The 14,497-nt window shown below is 34.7% G+C and overlaps 3 protein-coding genes across 7 annotated transcripts in view; 2 read left to right on the forward strand and 1 right to left on the reverse strand.

Annotated features, from left to right (window-relative positions):
- The window catches only part of LRP1 (LDL receptor protein 1), a 654,607-nt gene that overhangs the window by 526,399 nt on the left and 113,711 nt on the right, over positions 1 to 14,497 (reverse strand). The window lies entirely within an intron of this gene.
- The window catches only part of LOC148940604 (methionine adenosyltransferase 2 subunit beta-like), a 297,990-nt gene that overhangs the window by 104,329 nt on the left and 179,164 nt on the right, over positions 1 to 14,497 (forward strand). The window lies entirely within an intron of this gene.
- LOC148940606 (low-density lipoprotein receptor 1-like) overlaps positions 11,656 to 14,497 on the forward strand; it is a 42,977-nt gene continuing 40,135 nt past the window's right edge. For both annotated transcript variants that reach the window (XM_089105452.1, XM_089105451.1), the window contains exon 1: positions 11,656 to 11,703. The gene's annotated coding sequence lies outside the window, so the exon portion shown is untranslated. The remainder of the gene's footprint in view (positions 11,704 to 14,497) is intronic.

The raw sequence follows: 14,497 nt of genomic DNA on the forward strand, positions 1-14,497 counted from the left end.
ATTCTTACTGGGCCTCGAAAATGCGGCTGAACGTTCTTTGATCAAGGCTAAAAAGGATTATTCAAGTTCTGATCACTATCTACTTAAAGATAGATTGGTTACTGGCAACTGGAAAACAGCTTGCCAATTGCTTATGAAAGAAATTTTGGTAAGGTTTATATTAACAGAGTATACAGTTAGCTAAGAAATAAACCTACCTCAATAATCAGAATTGCATCCTGAATCGAAATTTAACATGCTTTTAAGTGGCAAATGAACTTTATCCCATCCTTGTATACACCAATTCAGGGTATATATTTGCAAATTAGGAGGGTGGGAGTAAAGTTCATTTCCGATGCAAATTGATGTGAAATTTGGATTCAGGATTCAATTCTGACTATAGAGATAAATTTACTTCTAGCTACCTGAATAGTCTATTAATATAAACATATGCTTATCCAAACCTTAAACCTCATGAAGTGGAAGAAGGTGTCTTGGGAAGGAGCGTTAGAAATACAAAAAGGAATATTAGCAAAAACTTTTTAAACCTGGGGTAGAAAAGTGGACAGGGGGTTTTTGACTGATAAATAATACGAGACTATGGTAAGGGATGTTGAGAATGTATGAAAATATTAACCAAGGAGGTGGGAAATGGAGGTCATGGATCAAATTTCCAAGGATATTGAAGATACGACCAGACGGCATAATAGTAAAATATTGTTTTGGCATATTAACAAATTGAGAGGAAGGAGTCAGTTTCGATCTGTTCCAGTTAAAAATATAAACGGGGCCTAAATTAGTGATAAGAAAATGTAAAAAAAGAGATGTGTGCAGAACATTTTGAGAATATGTTAGACTGTGATGAAGTTGCAGGATATGATAAAGAAAAGAAGGGAATTTTTTGACAATTCGGAAGTAAATGAAGATTTATTTTACAGAGGAGGTAGAGACGGGGCCCAAAGGATGTAAAAATAATGAGGCATCAGGTGCTGATAGTCTTGCCAATGAGTTTAAAAATACGATGGTTGCGAAGTTAGGGACAAATAATTGAATAAAGAATATGATTCTCGAAAAAAGGGAAGTGCCTGGGGATCTTAGGAAAACTTTAATTAAAACACTTCATAAGAAAGATGATAAGAGTGAGTGAGGTTATTATTGAGGCAGCAGCCTGGTTTCTGTACAAAGCAAATTACTTACCATGACAATATTTGTTAGAATAGAAGATGTTGTAGATAAAGTCTTAAGAAAGGAACTTTATGGTTTTAGGAAAGGCAGAGGATGCGTTGACCAAATTATCACATAATTAAATAACTGAGAAGAAGCCAATAGAAGAGCTTTAGTGAAAATCCTGTCCTTGTACGAATATATCAACATGATTAGAGCTATGTATGAGAACAATATCCCTGCAGTTAAGGTAGTAAGTAAGGCTAGTAGCTAGTTTGGTGTTGAATAAGGAGTTCAGTACGGTTGTATCCTATCCTCATTTATATGGAATATTATGATGGGCTTTCCCTAAAGACAGCGAATGCTGTGGGAGAGCATGGAATCAAACGGGAAGGTAAAACTCTCCTAGACTTAGGTTATGTAGATACAAGGCCGTATCCAGGGGGGGGGGTGAATCCCTCCTCCGACTCATAAAAACGTAACAAAAAGAATATAAACTAAGTTTTGATTCGTTTTTTGAAGTTTTTTCGTACCCCCCCACCCCGAAAATGTTATGTTGTAAACAAGTTTGGAAGAATAGGAAGATAAGGTTGAAAACTAATATTAGAACATTGGAAGCTACAGTAATGACTGTGATAGGGTAGGGTTCTGAAAGGTGTGTGCTACGAAAGGTACAGGAAGATTTAATAAATGTTTTTCAGAGGAATTGTCTAGATACTCGTTAAAACAAGTACGTGTTCTAGGTACCGTTTGACTGACCGTAGGTCAAACAACAAATTAAACGAAAAATGTGGTTCCCGCTTTCAAGGGCTATAATGATAGAAAAGTTGAGATGGCTTGGACACATCTTACGGATTAATGATGACGGATTTTCAAAGATTTGTTGGCAATTTATTGTGATTTTTGACCATCTATTTGGGGTCAAACGAAAAACAGCTCGTCCCCGAATGGGACAGGGGGAGTCCATATGGAAGGATTAAAAAGAAATTGGACCTTCTTGATAAGATTGAAAGAGTGGAGCTTTTTTTGGCTGAAGGAGGAGCGTGCTTAATCAGCTGCCTTCCAAACACTTTCGACTATTAAAAATGGCACTAGTTATTCCAATTTCCAATCGAATGAGCCCTTTTTGAAGTTTCTATGACAACTCCTTCGATACGAATTGCCCTGGTATGGAAAAAAAAAATACTTTGTGCCAACATTTTTCTTTACTTAGGCAGCTCGATTGCGCTGCCTATGACAACATCCTGAATTGCCTAATGAATTGCTCTTTTACTTACCTCTTTTCATCCGAAAAATAAGAAAGAAATATGAACAGAATTTTAAAGTGGAAGGTAGAATTTTTGTTTCAATTCAAGAACAATTTCTTCTTCTCCTTCCTATGACCCGATACATATGGCGAGCCCCAGAGGACAGTATTTTTTTTTAAGAAACAGATTAGCCGGGATGACGCTTGAAGCCCGGGGGTTGATATCGATAACCAAAAAAGAGAGAGAAAAAAAAAAAAAAAAAAACGGCGGCGTATTAGTGACGCCGCCACCGATAGAAGCAGCGGCGGCGTCAGCGCGCTGGTGCAAGCTCGGCGGCGCGCAGCCGTTTTTTTTTCGGTGGCGCGCCGCCGACTTTTCGGCGCGGCTTCGGGGTCTACCTGGCACATTATAATTTGGTGAATAAAAACCACTTCCCACTAACTGAACTGGTGCTCTTTGCACCTGCTGGACAATTTGTTGTTGACCATAAAATGCATTTGGGTTATATGGACCTGGTTGCCAGCTTACTGGCACATCATGGGACCATGGAACTATCATTTGGTTCTGACTTGCATTATTATTAGCTCCATAAGACTGTGGGGTCATTTGCTTGCAAAAATGATTGTCCTTGACCTGTACCACTTCCACCTGCGCCATGACCATATATATATATATATATATATATATATATATATATATATATATATATATATATATATATATATATATATATATATATATATATATATAAATAATATATATATATATATATATATATATATATATATATATATATATATATATATATATATATATATATATATATATATATATATATATATATATATATATATATATATGAAATAATGTATTAGGCTCACTAATCTCAATAGACTGTTTACGGGATTTCAACTGTACTTTTAGCTTATGATTAATTAAAAAGCTTTGACCACAAAATAAATTTTTTAAAGAAAAGTAAATAACTCCAAAACGCCAAAAATGAACAGAAATTAAGTCAAATAATCTTCTAAGTGTAAAACTGTCACATATCACCATCAATAAATAAATCGATCCCAAAACGAACTGAACTCAGAAAAAATAACCGAGTCAAACTCAAAACAGGCATAAATTAACATCAGTCATAAATTAACATGGATTGTCAGTTTAAAGTACACATACTGATATTTATTATTCAAAGTTCTAATAATTTTTTGATTTATTAAAGTTAACAAAGTGAAAAAATTTTAAATGTATTTTGTATTCAGTAAAGTACAAATTATGTTTTGGTCTTTGAGAAAGCATGGGTGTGGTCAGCCCTACTCATGTTTATTTCTGCTCGTTTTGACTTTGAATCGGTTATTTATTGTAATGTCTGTTCGTTTTAGGTTTCATTTACTTATTGATGGTGGTTTGCGGTAGTTTTACGCTTAGAAGGATTATTTGACTTAATTTCTGCTCATTTTTAGTTGAAAGGAGCTCTTTACTTTTCTTTGAAAAATTTATTTTTGCAAAAAACAGTAACGTTATTTAAGTTTATAATTAGAAACTTATTAACAGTAACTTACTAACTTCTTATAAACTTATTAACAGTATGAACAGTAACGTTAATAACGTTATAAGTTTATCTTGCGACACATAAGCTTTTTTTTTACTTAATTTCTGTTTGCTTTTTCTTGAAATAGTATTTCATAGGCAGCGCAGTAGCGTTCCCTAAGTAAAGAACGATGTTGGCAAAATGTATTATTTTTTTTTTTTGGTTTCCATACCAGGGCACTTCGTATCGAAGGAGTTGTCGTAGAAACTTGAAAAAGGGCTTATTCGATTAGAAATTGGAATGGCTTGTGCCCTTTTTAATAGTCGAAAGTGATTCGAAGACAACTAATATCCCTTCCACGCCCACTATGTCTCCAAACACATCTATTCAAAATTTTGAGACAACCATATTTTTCAACGTAGTTGTTATCAAGATAGAAATTTTGTTTTTGAGGAGGGCCCTCGCCCACAGCCCTCAGGACAAGGGTTTTAAGTTATGCCCTGGGGGCATATAAGAACGATGTTTGGACAATGTATTATTTATTGTTTTTTTTTCCTTTAGACCAGGGCACTTTGTAGCGAAAAAGTTGTTGTAGAATCTTCGAAAAGGGCTCATTCAATTGAAAATTGGAGTGGCGTGTGCCCTTTTTAATAGTCGAAAGCGATCGGAAGGCAACTAACACCCCTTCCACGCCCACCATTTCCCGAAACAAATCCAATCCAAATTTTGAGAGAGCCATTTTGTTCAGCGTAGTTGAGTTCCAGACAGAAATTATGTTTCTGAGGAGGACACCCCCAGCCCACAGGGCAAGGGTTGTAAGTTATGCTCTGGTGCATATAAGGTTTTTATAGAAAGTGTTGTCGCAGAAACTTGGAAACGGGTGCATTCGATTGGAAATTCAAGGGGCTAGTGCCCTTTTTAATAGTCGAAAATTATTGGAGGAAAACTAACCCCCCTCTCACGCCCACATTTTCCCCAAACACATCCAATGAAAATTTTTAGATAGCCATTTTGTTCAACGTAGTTGAAAGTTTCGGAAATTAGGTCTTTAAGGATGCCATCCCCCCCAACACTCAGGGCAATTGTTGTAAGTTATCCCTGGGGGCATATAAGGTTCTTATAGAAAGCGTTGTCCTAGAAACTTCAAAAATGGCTTATTCGATTGAAAATTGAAATGGCTAGTAGCCCTTTTTAATAGTTGAAAGTAATTGGAGGGCAACCAATCCCCCTCTCACGCCCACGATTCCCCCAAACAGATAAAATCAAGATTTTGAGATAGCCATTTTTTTCTACGTAGTTGAAAATTTTGGAAATTATGTATTTGTGGATGACAACCCCCCCCCCCCCAGAGCCCTAAGGGCAAGGGTTATAAGTTATGCCATGTGGGCATATGAGGTTTTTATAGAAAGATTTGTCGTAGAAACTTCAAAAAGTGATAATTCGATTTGAAATTTAAACGGATAAAGCCCTTTTTATTAGTAAAAATTGATTGAAGAGCAGCTAACTCCCCTCTCACTCCCACCATTTTCCCAAACACATCCAATCAAATTTTTTAGATCTAAATTTTGTTAAGCGTAGTTGAAAGTTCTTGGACTTAGGTCTTTGAGGATGAGAACCCTCCCCCCCCTCAACCCTCAGGGCATAGGCGGTAAGTTATGCCCTGGAGGCATACAAGGCTTTATAGAAAGTTTTGTCGTAGAAACTTCAAAATGGCTCATTTGATTGGAATTTGAAAGGTCTAGTGCCCTTTTAAGAGTCTAAAGTAATTGAAGGGCAACTAACACCCCACTCACACCCACCATTTTCCCAAACACAACCCATCAAAATTTTGAGATCGCCCTGTTGTTTAACGGCTTTGAAATTTCTGGAAATTAGGTCTTTTAGGATGACAACCCCCACACAGCCCTCAGAGCCAGGGTTGGAAGTTATGCCGTGGGTGCATATAAGGTGTTTACTTTCTATCAAAGAAAGTAAACAGATTTTTTTTTTTACGAATGGTATCAAGTTTTCTATTTCAAGTCAACTAGAGGAGGTATGAAACTAAATTAAACACTACTATTTGTGTTCAGATTTTTAAAAGGGTGTATGTTGTCAAAATTGCTGAAATATTTTCTCCAGCAGACAAATAGCAGGCCAAACTATAAAGTCTTAAAAAAAGAAAAGATTTAGAATATTATTTTCTTTTTCCCTGAAAAGAATATTTCAGTATAAAATAAACAGAAATTAATTTAAAAAACTTTTTTCACGAAATGAGTCTCTCAAAGAAAAGTAAAGAACTCCATTAAACCAAAAATTAGCAAAAAATAAAATTAAATAATCTACCAAGCGTGAAACTACCTCAAATCAGCATCGATAAATAAATGAAAACCAAAACGAACAGAAATTACAATAAATAACCAAGTCAAACTCAAAATGAGCAGAAATTAACATGAGTAGGGTTCAAAACCCCTATGCCTTCCCAAGGCCAGAACATAATTGTCACTTTACTGAAAAAAATACAAATGAATGTGAATTGTGAGTTTAATATACATATACTGATATTTAGTAATCAAAATGTTAATATTATTTGCTTTATTAAAATTATGAAAGTAAAAACACTTATATTTTTCAGTAAAGTGCAGATTATGTTCTGGCCTTGGGAAGGCATAGGGGTTTTGAACCCTACTCATGTTGATTTCTGCTCGTTTTGAGTTTGACTCGGTTATTTATTGTAATTTCTGTTCGTTTTGGGTTTCATTTATTTATCGATGCTGATTTGTGATAGTTTCACGCTTTGTAGATTATTTGATTTTATTTTTTGCTCATTTTTGGTTTAATAGAGTCCTTTACTTTTCTTTGAAAAACTTATTTTGTGGAAAAAGTTTTTTTTAATTAATTTCATCCCTTTGACAACCTGGATACATTTACACTGTTTCGATTTAGTTAATTCGTAACAGAAGTAGTAATAGCAGTAGCCCGAAAAGTTTCAACTTAATATCCTCAGTTGTTCTTCGAATATTGCTGAGATGTCTTATTGGCAACCAGCATACACACAGTGCCTTTTGTTTTAGTTTCATAGCAATATTTAGTTTTAAGGCATAATGGACAGATTACATAACTGTGGAGATCGGCATACCCAGTATCCCTACAGACACCGTTACTGGACCTTCAGTTATGCTGACCAAAATGGTTGTCTCAAAATTTGGATTGGCTGTGATTGGAAAATTAATGGGCTTGGGAAGAGGTCTGCTTGCCGTCCAATCACTTTTGACTCTTAAAAAGGGCACTAGAAGTTTTAATTTTCAATGGAATTAGCTTCTCTGAAAGTTCAATGGTATTGCTAGCTATAATGCAGCAGCGCTCCCTATAATATTACTTATATACCCTTTTGAAAACCGGAATTCATATAATATTTTCTTTAAATTGAAACTCTCCCTAAACGTTTCCTAAACGTTTCACCTTAATACCCTTAGCGTCATTAATTACGGTAATCGTAGTAGGAGCATTAAAAGTATACACACAGTGCCTTCTGGCTAGTTCAAAATTTGATCACTTTTGGTCAGTTTAAAATACCTCTTATCTAGTCCTGGAGGTTTCAACTTAATACAATTAGCCGTTGCTATGACATCGTCGATGTGTCCTTTTGATAAACTGCATATTCATATACTTCTTGAAATTTCCATCTTAGTGCTCTTAGCCTAACAAGTACTTGCAATTGAAGTAGTTGTTGGAGTAGGTTGTTAACAGTAATAGCAAAAATAGTACTGTATTAGTAGCAGTAATAACATTAGTAACATCAGTATTAATAGCAATAGCAACAAGTGTATGTTGCTTTTCATCAGTTGAAGATCCAATTCATGATGCCCAAGAAGTTTCATCTTGATATGGTAAGCCGCTTCTAAAAATATTGCTGATACGCCTGTATCTACAATCTGTATGCATAGAGTATGTTTTGATTCAGTTCAACTTTCCCGTCAACGTTTCATCTGATGTTCATTTCAATATTCTCAGCCTTTGTAGTACTTGCTATATAAGCAGTTGTTTTACTGGTAGTATTGGTTGTACTAGTAGTAGTAACAGAGGTAGTAGCAGTAGCGGAAGCAGTTGTAGTTGAAGTAGTAGTAGTAGCAGTAGCAGTCGCATGCAATATTGTCTTTTCGTTCAATTGATCATCTCCCTTATCGTTTCCTGAAATTTCCAAATTAATATACTCAGTCAGTCCTGAGTTAAGCTATTTTGACAAACCGTATGCACATAACGCGTTCTGGTTAGTTTCACACTCCCCTCGCCATTCTTCAAAAGGCTCATATGAGTGACCTTTGTCTTTTTGGAAAGTAAAGTTCAAACATGCCTACCTTTCTCTATAACATACACTATATGTAAACAATGAATAAATTGCCTAACTAACGGCCTTTGCCCTCGGGGCTGTGGGGGTTGACATCGCAAAGGTATAGTTAATTGACTTTTCAACAATGATGAACAATTTAGCTGCCTCAACATTCTATGTGTACGTGCTTTGGGAAAATAATTGGCGGGGGGTGGAGGCGGGTTGACCTCAACTCAGATTTTAATCTTAAAGAGGGCACTATAACTTACAACCAAATGAGTTCTATTCGAAGTTTATACGACCACCCATTCGGTAAAAACCTTAAATGCCCCCGGGGCATGACTGACCCCCCCCCACCCTAGGCCCTAGGGGGGTGTCGACCCTGAAAGAAGTGTTATGTGTTCTTTGTACTATTTTGAACAATATAGCTATCTCACAATTTCGATCAGATACGTTTGAGGAAAATACGGCATTGGGGTAGGGAAAGGGGAGGGGGCTATTTGCCGTCCATTATTTTTTATTCTTAAAAGGGAGCTAGACTATTTTTAAACTATTTTGAACAAAATCGCTTTCTCAAAATTTACATCAGATGCATATGGGGAAAAGAAGACGTGGGGAGGGGGCTAGTTACCCTCAGATCACTTCTTACTTTTAAAAAGGGTACTAGAACTTCTAATTTAATGAGTCCCCCTCCAAAGTTTGTAAGACCATTCCTTCCATAGAAATCTTATATTTTAATAATGGGCATTTAGGGTAAATTATAGCCCTTACTCTAAGGACCATGGGGGCTGTCATCCTCAAACACATGATTAATGGACCTTTCAAATATGTTGAACGAAATAGGTCTCTCAAAGTTTTGATTGGATGTATTTGGGTAAAAAATGGGCGTGAGGGCTGATTGCCCTCCGATCACCTTTGACTCTTAAAGAGGGGCATTAAAACTTTCAATTTCCAATCCAATATAGAGCGCCTTTCAAAGTTTTCTACGACAATTGCTTCTATACTTCTGCTTTGGCCAGAAAAAAATACATTGTGCCCGTATCGCTCTTTACTTGGGCAGCACTATTGCGCTGCCTATGATATAGGTCACTCAGCGGTATTACAATATATCTAGACAAATTAAGTTTACGCGTACTTAAAAGGAGCTAAGAATCAAAGTACTTTATTCCTTAAAGATTGTAATGTCCTCTAGGAATGTCAAACCTTTGAAGTATTCTTTGTCTGCTGAGCTGTTTACAGATAAGGCTATAGTTAAGGAAACTAACGATAGGCTGACACAGAAGCAACCACAAGGCCACAGAGGAAGGATTGCCCTTCCAGCATTAAGGAGGGAGGAGTGACTTGTGTATGTCCAAAATCGTCCTACAGCTACGGAATAGAAACAGTCAGTGACTTTAAACCAGTCAGCTCCCAAAAATGTGGACAATTACTATTGTGAAACCCCTCTTTAGTCTGGGCAACGTGAACAACCATCAAACTGTCGGAAAATAAGTGTCGTTTACATAACCTAAAAAAACTTGGTTCTTTGATCTCGTTCTTAAATAACTTGAATAAAAGAGATACTCAAAAATAAATAGTTGGATTACTTTCATGGACACACAACAGAAATTCAGTTTCTACATACAGTAGGAATTTGGAACAAATAAATACAAATGGCTCCCAAATAGATAGCGCTTACCCAGACCTTGAAAAGCATTCAATAATGTTCTATACCGAAGATTCATGATGAATTAGGTGAACTAAAGCCCCTACACATGAACTGCCATGGGGCTTGTATATTGGATTATATGTTTCCTGACGAGCCAAATTCAAACTGAATCAGTTGAAGGTCATGTGATGAAGCTGATGTTCTAAGCATCATCCCATATAGTCTCTCCCTTGAACTCTCATTTTTCATTTCTACATCAACAATGTGGTAGTAGAATCGATCTTTATTTCTTCTCTACGACACACCAGCCCATAAAATGGTTAATTTTAATCAAACCCACCTTTACGGGTATTATTTCAAAGTTATGGGTAAACGATTCTGGTAGAAAATTCGCCGTCAAACCTTTCAAAGCCATACTATTGATGAAAGAAAAGCTATACAGCCCCCTTTCATTGCAGCTCTCAAAGACAAACTAGAAAGCTTATGCTGTCAGCTTATGTTCGTAGTGAATTTAGAAGGTAATTTTAACGTGATGTTTTTGTATTTGTTTTGCAGAGGTTTTGTTTCATTTTCAAAATATTATTGCCTTCAATATTATTACCTTGATTGACTCTAGTATTTAGTTACTTCTCTTAAACTTCTGATAAAGTGAAAATTGTGAATATGAGAATTATTAGCTATAAAAATTTCCAAGTCAATAAATTACTCTATAGCAAATAAGTAATTAAGACTGCAGAATTTAAAGTGAAAAACACCAAAATAAAAAGCATGAATATTATTTTAACAATTCGTTGACAAATTATATAAACTGGTTTGTCAAACTTTCTAATAAATCACAAACAAGAGAACAACAAATATTTTATCTTGTGATTCGTCCAACTGAAGGAACACTCCCTACCACTGAAAAGGTCTGATATAAAAATATTCTTAGAAGCCATAACAGGAATTGGAAATTTGAAAATTATTTTTTTCGAATAAAGAAAACTAAGTCTCAAATTTGCCAGAAGCGTGAGATGGCTACACTCGAAACAAGAAAGAATTTCATGTAAGAATATTCAGCAAGGATGAGGCACCAGCTTGAAATATTCTACAACGTTAGTTTCTTCCTGGAGGATGAAAAATAAAAAGGGAAAGTAAGACAAGGAAAGGTCTTAAAGCTGGCAAAATATATGGTAGGGATGGGGAAATGGAAAATTAATTCGTCAGTGGTTCCCTCAACGGCAAATTAAGCATAATACCTTTAGGGCTAAGGAAGCAATGGATCATTGAGGTATAAGACCCAACCCAGTTTTGTGGGTTCGTCCTGATATTAAGTGAAGATCAATTAAACCCTTAAGATAAAAACTTTTTGTGAAGGGATGGTCCAGTCGCACATACGGGATTTTCCTTCCGCTAATGATGGTTTTTCAGGATTTGTAATAGGATGAATAAACTTGTAAAGTATGAGTGGGTGGATACATGGGCGTAGGCAGCATATTGTCTAGGGGGGGCAGTCGATAGTGTGATGGGGTTTTTATCAACTGCTTTTTCCAAACCATCTGCTTTTTCAGCCATATCTAATGTGAATTTGAAGGTCTAGGGGGGGGAAGCTGCCCCCCTTCCCTACGCCCATGGGGGGATAGGCTACTAATAATTTTGTTCATTGTCGAATATTCATCAGCTGAATTTTGGCATAAAAGTGATTCTGCTGCAAAAATGTTTTTTATTTTTGCCGCCTCACGACAGTACTGAATACACGTCTTCGCCATCTATTACGTTTGAATTTTTAATTATTGGTATTTGTTTGGTGTTGAAACTGTTTCTTATAACTTTATTTCCTTGCTAGGTAAGAAAGCTGAAAAAGATTTAGCTCTCAGCTTATTTTCTCAACTCTTTTTTGCATTGTTTGGTTAAAAAATCTAGGGTTAGGTTATTGATTTTTATCCAGTAGGCTAGGCTTAGTCATAGCCTAGTTGTGATCCCTTAGTACTCGAGAAGGATGTAGAGATGTATGAGCAGTCCCCCACATAAGGAAAAATGTCAAGAAAATTATTTTTACTTCATAATATGCACAATGATCCTAGTTAATATATTTTGCAGCAGGAGAACCTTTAGGCCTATCTTCACTTCTTTCCTTGTTTTTCCAGTTTTTCTCAGTTAAATCAAGATTTTTATTCTTTTTTTTTATTTGTGGTTTAAAGGGTTTAAAGGTATAAGTTTCAAACCAATAAAAAAGGAATGCTTAATCTTATTTTTGTGGGGTCTGTACCACACACTTAAATTTTTGGGATTTTTGACCCATCTTAGCCCTGAAAATTATAGATAACTGTTTTTCCTGAATTTGATAACATTTTTTTAGCCTCATATACAGACCGACCTAATTTTTTTCCTAGGCTTTAATCTGCTGGCCATGGACACCCATAAGGGGGGGGGGGATAGCCTCCCCCCCAAGGCTGAATGATGGTGTCATTTACTTGTATTAATTGAAAAAAATTACACAGAATAAGTTTTCAAAGAAAAGTAAAGAGCTCTATTAAGCCAAAAATAGGCAGAAATAAAGTCAAATAATCTTCCAAGAGTAATGCTACCACAAATTGCTATCAAAAATTAAATGAAGCTCAAAATGAACAGAAATCTCAAGACCAGAACATGACTTGGGCTTTACTGAAAAAATGACCATTAATTGTCAGTTTAATATGCCTATAATGACATTTATTACTTAAAATAAAAAAGAGGCAAAAAAAGTGAGTAAAAAAAGTTTTTTACTTATTTAAGTAAAAAAGTGAAAACATTTAAAACCTAATTTGTTTTATGTAAAACACAAATTATGTTATGGTTTTCAGAAGGCATGGGTGTTATCAGCCCTACTAATGTTAATTTTTGTTTGTTTTCAGTTTTACTCTGCTATTTATTCTAATTTCTGTTCATTTTGAGTTTCATGTATTTATTGATAGTGATTTGTGGTAGTTTTACACTTGGATGATTACTTGACTTCATTTCTGTCCATTTGTTACTTAATAGAGTTCTTTACTTTTCTTTGTGGGGGTTTGACATGCACAATACTCCTAAAGACATAGTTGCTGGACCATTCTACTATGCTGAACAAAATAGTTGTCTCAAAAATTTGATTAGATGTGTTTGGGAAATAAATCAGCTTGAGAGACAGGCTGATTGCCCTCCAATCTCTTTTTACTCTTAAAAAAGGATCCTAGAACTTTTAATTTTGAACTGAATTAGCTTCTTTAAATGTTTCAATGAAATTTCTAGCTATTATAGAGTGCTGCTGCCTATGATACTATATACCTTTTTGAAAACCTGCATATATACAGTTTTTTTGTTTCATTAGAACACCCTCTTAACACTTCCTAGAAGTTTCACCTTAATACTCTTAGCATCATTAGTTACAGTAACTGTAGTTGTTATACTAAAAGAATGCACATAGTGCCTTCTGGCTAGTTCAAAATCCCCTACAATTTACTCTTAAGGATCTAACTTAATAATATAAGTTGTTCTTGAGATATTGCTTTGTCACATTCTTGAAAGTTTGCATGCTCATAGTTTGTTTTGATTTAGTTCAATGTCCACCTAAATATTTCTTACATTTGATTACTGGAGACATTGTTATATTCTCTTTGGACTATTGGCTACAAAATGGCTGTCACACAATTTCAATTAAATGTGTTTGGGGAAAAGAAGATATCAGGGAGAGGGGGGAGGGGCTATTTTCTCTCCATCATATATATATATATATATATATATATATATATATATATATATATATATATATATATATATATATATATATATATATATATACATATATATATATATATATATATATATATATATATATATATATATATATATATATATATATATATATATATATATATATATATATATATATATATATATATATATATATATATATATATATATATATATATATATATATATATATATTTCTTTTTCTGTTTTGGTGTGTAAAAATTAATTTTTTGAAATTAGTTCCATGTTATTCTTGAGTTCTTTGTAAAGGGCGTGTTATATACATCATTCTTGGGTTGATTGTAAGAATATGGTGTCAATTTTATTTCTCTTATTTTATTTTTGCTGGATCTGTGGAGTCCACTGTGTGCTTTATTCTGTTTTTATTGTTTGATCTGTTTTCCTTTTTCATTTGTTTTTCCCTATTTTTTGGGTCATGGAGCCCAATTGAGCATCATAAGTATCATTTTTTTTTAGTTTTTGCAGGTAATGGCTATAGAGTATTGGATAGTTGCACACTAGGTATTAGGGCAGATGTCTATGGACATTTTGCAGAAGGGGGAATTTCTACAGCCTTAGAAACTTCATTTTTTTGTCCATTTTTGAGTCTTCTATCAGAGATACACAAAATAAATATGGAGGGTGATTCAAAACCTAACCTCCCTTCATTTGGAAGAATATTTTTGAATCAAGCAAGCAGTGTGTGTGTTAAGAGCACAAGAACTCCCCTCTTTTTGTAAAAAATTTAATTATTTTTTAGCTCAAAACATCAGTTTTTAGGCAGTAAAGCATAGTGGAAATTATCAAATCTATGTTGTTCTTAACTTTTATTTCCAAGAAAAAACACTTTTTTTAGTTTAATTTAGGTACTC

This window comes from Artemia sp. Qi Xiang Cuo, chromosome 19 (assembly GCF_049724085.1).
Source record: "Artemia sp. Qi Xiang Cuo chromosome 19, ASM4972408v1, whole genome shotgun sequence".
Lineage (NCBI taxonomy): Eukaryota > Metazoa > Arthropoda > Branchiopoda > Anostraca > Artemiidae > Artemia > Artemia sp. Qi Xiang Cuo.